The 5898-nt window shown below is 42.3% G+C and overlaps 1 long non-coding RNA gene across 2 annotated transcripts in view; it reads left to right on the top strand.

Annotated features, from left to right (window-relative positions):
- LOC138853275 (uncharacterized) overlaps positions 1 to 5434 on the top strand; it is a 68175-nt gene extending 62741 nt beyond the window's left edge. For both annotated transcript variants that reach the window (XR_011392476.1, XR_011392475.1), the window contains exons 2-3: positions 4890 to 5181; positions 5281 to 5434. This is a non-coding gene — a long non-coding RNA (uncharacterized lncRNA). The remainder of the gene's footprint in view (positions 1 to 4889; positions 5182 to 5280) is intronic.
- The last annotated feature ends 464 nt before the right edge of the window (positions 5435 to 5898 follow it).

Genomic DNA, 5898 nt, shown 5'->3' on the forward strand with positions numbered 1-5898 from the left:
ACTTGTTGTTCTGTGTGGAGGTTGTGTTGATGTGTTGTTGCAGCAACACTTGTTGTGTGTGGTGGTAGTGTTGATGTGTTGTTGCAGCAACACTTGTTCTGTGTGGAGGTTGTGTTGTTGCAGCAACACTTGTTGTTGTGTGTGGTGGTAGTGTTGATGTGTTGTTGCAGCAACACTTTTTGTTCTGTGTGGAGGTTGTGTTGATGTGTTGTTGCAGCAACACTTGTTGTTCTGTGTGGAGGTTGTGTTGATGTGTTGTTGCAGCAACACTTGTTGTTGTGTGTGGTGGTAGTGTTGATGTGTTGTTGCAGCAACACTTGTTCTGTGTGGAGGTTGTGTTGTTGCAGCAACACTTGTTGTTGTGTGTGGTGGTAGTGTTGATGTGTTGTTGCAGCAACACTTTTTGTTCTGTGTGGAGGTTGTGTTGTTGCAGCAACACTTGTTGTTCTGTGTGGTGGTAGTGTTGATGTGTTGCTGCAGCAACACTTGTTGTTCTGTGTGGTGGTAGTGTTGATGTGTTGTTGCAGCAACACTTGTTGTTCTGTATGGTGGTAGTGTTGATGTGTTGTTGCAGCAACACTTGTTCTGTGTGGTGGTAGTGTTGATGTGTTGTTGCAGCAACACTTGTTCTGTGTGGTGGTAGTGTTGATGTGTTGTTGCAGCAACACTTGTTCTGTGTGGTGGTAGTGTTGATGTGTTGTTGCAGCAACACTTGTTCTGTGTGGTGGTAGTGTTGATGTGTTGTTGCAGCAACACTTGTTCTGTGTGGTGGTAGTGTTGATGTGTTGTTGCAGCAACACTTGTTCTGTGTGGTGGTAGTGTTGATGTGTTGTTGCAGCAACACTTGTTCTGTGTGGTGGTAGTGTTGATGTGTTGTTGCTGCAACACTTGTTGTTCTGTGTGGAGGTTGTGTTGATGTGTTGCAGCAACACTTGTTGTGTGTGGTGGTAGTGTTGATGTGTTGTTGCAGCAACACTTTTTGTTGTGTGTGGTGGTTGTGTTGTTGCAGCAACACTTGTTGTTCTGTGTGGAGGTTGTGTTGATGTGTTGTTGCAGCAACACTTGTTCTGTGTGGTGGTAGTGTTGTGTTGTTGCAGCAACACTTGTTCTGTGTGGTGGTAGTGTTGATGTGTTATAAGAACTAGTAGCAAGAAAATTTATGTTCTGAATAGAATTCATTCTCATGTGCTTGTTGTGGGGATTAAATTATCTGCAACAGTTCCTCAGCAAGTGTTACATCAGCCATTTGCTATGATTATATAAGCGTCTGGTCAGCAACATGGTTATGATTTCTCTGTCGGCCTGTTGGCCGCTTGCACCAACAGCCTGGTTAACCAAGCAGCCAGTAGGGAAGGTAAATATTAAGCTTGGCAGGTAGAGAAGGCTTCCTCTCGATATCAGTGAAATAAAGAATAAAAATGCACAATACCGGGACAATACACAAATAACCCGCACATAGAATGAAACTTAATGACATTTCGGTTCGGCTTGGACCATTAACTAGTCCTGTGTAACTAGTTGTTCGTCAGGTCGGACCGAAACGTCGTCACAAGTTTCATTCTATGTGCGGGTTCTTTGTGTATCAGTCAAAAATACATAGAATTTATCAGGAGCAGGAGCGCGGGTCAGGAGGGAGCCCCGGCCGCTGTGTTGAGGACCTGCAGCACTTGCTCATCACTTGTTCCCCTCCACAACTTGCGTCTTAATAACGGGGGTCTGTTAATAATTCACTTTGTGTATGATGAGTTTACTTTTAAAACTCTTCAACCTCATTTTGCTTATCGATTTGTTTCCGGACTTGTTTTACCTCTTCATTACAGCGTTTTGTTATCTACAAAGGCTTACTTGTTGCTCATTAGGAATAATTTCAGTGTACACGTTTAGAACTAGTCTACAGCATCTACAGTATGCAAAAACGTGTATTATTATTTTTTGTTAGAAGGCCTTGGAACACAATTTAAGGAAATTTAGGCATGGCCGGTAATTTAGGTATTTGAAGTTATGCGAGCACTGACATGTATCTTTACATTCTCCTGATTCGTAATCTCGTCTGCTTTAAACAGGGCAGTTAACATACAGCGGTATTTCAGTCTAGACAGCGAGTGTTAAAAAAAAAAAAAAACTGGATCGCTACCTTCGCCATATGTGTCAGATCAACTAGTATGTGATGGTTGTATGGCACAACTTGGTTGAACACTCTTGATAATGTCTGCGAGGGTAGAAAAACATACTTGTATATTATAGGTATTGTCCATGCATCTCTTGAAGGTTTTTATTCTTCATTCTATTATATCCCTACAGTTGTGTTAGTTATACTTTGCCTTCTATCCTGGTATTCTTTCATGTCATTTTTTCATAACCCTGTAGCTGTGTAGTTGCTGTCTTTTAAATTGTCACTTTAAGTTGATTACATCTGCTTTTAGGTCTGATTTGTTGTCGATGGATAGTACCGTCTGTGAAGGATGTTAGTGAAGTTAATGTAAAGACAGTTTTGGTGAGTATTGTGCCTTCAACACAACAGCTTTACTCTATTACTGTACTTTTTAAATACTATTTATAAAAATGGAAGATGTATCGTCCAAGTTTCCTGCTTTATTTAAGTTTATTTTTCTGTTGTTGCTAGACTTCTTTGATCATCTGATCAATGAGTCTATTGTGGAGCCCTTAGGCATGTGGATGAGAGTATCACCACCAGCTTAGTGTATGCGAGGACCATTATAAGTCGAGGTTCCAGGTCACCTCTACAACACGCCTAACTTTGCTCCAACATGTTGCCTCCTCCTCTGTTGACTATTGATTCCTAACTACCTGCTTCTGCCCCTTTATTGTTGCTGGTAAATAGAGGGTTACGTCTTTTGGCAGCCATCGCCCTCACACACTGCTCACTAAATTGCGGCACGTCTCTCCACCTGCACTAATTACGTTAATAGAGAAGAGTGTCGAGACACGGGGGTAGAAAAGGTTCCACTATATTGTTAGAGCTGTATTATAGTGCTCCAAGTGATTATTTGTTGTATGGATGGCTCATTGTAGGATTCAGAGTAAAAGGTTGTGCCCGAGTGCTTTTCTACCGCGCCTGGGTAGTTTCGTTTCAACCACTGTACACTATATATAAAGAATATATTAATTCTAAAATAGTTTAGAGTGGCTCAGTGTATACATACAGAGGTGTATATACCACTGTACCCCGCGGTATATACAGTCTGTTGCCTGCAGGTTACATATTTTAGTAAAAAAAAAAAAAGTGGTTGAGGCTTGCGGGTACTGGAGTAGGTTGTGTTGGTGCTGGCGACTCTGGCACACAATTAGATTTGTTGCTTGTGTGGATGAGTGGATGGTAAAAACTCATCTGGAGTCTGAAAGCAGCTAAATTAAATTAGCACTGGAGTCCAGTGGCCGGGGAAAGTGACTGCCACTCCCTATAATGTTATATTTGTCAACTTTGTAAGAATGGCCAGACATCCAGTCCTTGGTCACAGTTGATATTGTAGAGGCGTTACACTAGTACTCACGTGTTCTCTGATATAATCAAGAGATTTCACACTGTACGTCACCAGGTTGGCAGACATACGAACACTTACGTCTTTAGTAGTTGGAAGTCTTCTGTGTGTGGACTCGCCAATTTTGTTACCCATCATAGCCTGGTTTAATTCGATATGTGGACCAGCGGGGAACCAGCAACAATAGCATGGTTGATGAGGCAAGCAGCAGGCAATCCTGTCCCGGGGACGGGCTGCTGGAGCTGGAAAACACTTAACCTGTCAAAGGTATAGAGTTGTAACTTTTGGCCCCGTCTCTTCTAACTAATGACGTGATCTATTGGTTCCTTGTCACTTGGGCCCTATCGTACCTGTGTTTGAATCTCTGAGCGGAGTTTGCTTTCACGTCCTCTCCTAACTCGTTTCCCTGTCGTATTAGCCTGAGGCTGGAAAGGTATTTACCTACGTTCTTGTGGCTTATCTGTGGGTTTAGCATCTCCACTCCTGTTCCTTAAATTCTCATAGTTTGTTCCTATCCATCTTATTAATTCTTTGAGTAGTTTGTACGACACGAGGATACCTCCCATGTTTTTTATTTCTTCACGGTCTGCACTAAGACTACCTCGTCTGCCAAGGTTTTCACCACGTAGCGTGCCACGGTGTGCACGGTCTGGAGTTATAGATGGTGTTGGAGCAGGTGTGGCTGCTTTGTTGGTCTTACATATTTCGTGTATATAGTTCCCAGGAATTCCTTACCCAGGTTTCTGAAGACGCTGCTGAGATCCGCTGACTTTCCATGTCAGCTCGAGTTGTGAGAGTGGGTTGCTGTCTGGCACAATTGGGATGACTTTTTTTTTTTTTCCATAGAAGCTAACCTGACTACATACCTCGACTACTTTCGAATTTGTCAGCTCGCTTAAGGTGTTCTTGCGTAAAATATTTATGGAAACTGTCATTTTGCATTAACTTTATTGACTTTCATTGTTGCAGCTTATGCAAAAATGTAGAAGAATATTTTAATTATGCCTTTATATGTTATCAGTAATTGTGCATTTTATAGCAGCTGTACTTTTGGTCTATTTGTGGCAAATATTTTTAATTTTAAAATATTTAATATTTATGGGCGGTGTTTATACGAACTTGGCGCAGTAGGGAAAACAGTAACAATTTCAATAAGAGCAGAGTGAGCAGTGGACTGGTAGCCTCGGGGAGATGGAGGCCAGGTCAGGACGTGAGCCGTGTGGACAAGGTTCTTGGTTACCTCGCCAGCAAGCAAGCAAAACCAAATATTGCACTACCACCTCAGCCTCCCTCTCTCACTTATCTTCATACCTAGCATATCCTACTCACTCTCAGCTAACCCAACTCACGTTTTCTTCGTATATCCAATAATGTTTTTTTATTTCTCAGATAACGATTTGTGTTTAACTGAAAATATGGACTTGTTGATACATAATTAAATTACGTTACTTATGTCTTACATTGAACCTCCTTGTGATGAGCACAGTGAAGAATTATGAAAATGCGCAAGCGTTTGTGTGTGTTACATAGTGAACGAGCCCTTGTGTAAGAGGCTTGATATTAAATAGCGAGTGCATTTTACTAGACATTGTTCAGCATGAAGCTCAAGGAGAAAAAGTACAGCTTCCACCTGGATATAACCAAATCCCTCATAGATTACGACGGAGCTAAACTAAAAAAGGTAAATTCTGCTCTTGGTAACATGCTATTTAATAGCTGTAAGTATTTGGCATTCAGATTTTGCCTACACTAACCGAATTTATTTTTCATTTTTCAACAGCTGTTTCGAAATGCCCAGCAACAACAAGGCGGCCCCAATCCACAACAAATCCAGCTGCTTGCACAGCAACAATACTTGGCTGCTCAAGCTGCACAACAACAGGGTAAGTACACCAACTTCTCTTATGATCCTTCACATGACCCCTAACACAGTGACGCTTCCAACCACCCTTATTGTGTTACCCACAAGCGGGTTACTTGTTGGCCTGAGTATCGACCACATCTGTGATGCCAAGCAAACATTGTTTTAGGGAAGGCAGCAGCAGTGGCTCAGTTCTGCATGCATGGTTTTCATGTGACTTTAGTTGTCCATAATGACACTTAGGGGGCTAGGAGGGTAAGAAGTACTTCATTCTGTCTTCCTGGTTTCCTCTGCCTATCTTCATGTCATCTTCACTCTGCCTTCCTACCCGCCTCCTTCCTCTCTCCCTTCCTTTGCATTCTTTCCACTTTACCTTCAATTACCTACCTTCCTTTCTCCCTCTGCCTGTCTTCCTATCTCCCTCTCTTTGCTTGCCTTTCTCTTTCTTTTTTGCTCGTCTTCCTCCTTCCCTCCCTCCCCTTTCCCTTCCTTCCCTTTTCTCTGCTTCCTGCCTTCTTCCTTGTTCCTGCATGCCTA

The sequence above is a fragment of the Cherax quadricarinatus genome, chromosome 27 (genome assembly GCF_038502225.1).
Source record: "Cherax quadricarinatus isolate ZL_2023a chromosome 27, ASM3850222v1, whole genome shotgun sequence".
In the NCBI taxonomy this organism is placed as follows: Eukaryota; Metazoa; Arthropoda; class Malacostraca; order Decapoda; family Parastacidae; genus Cherax; species Cherax quadricarinatus.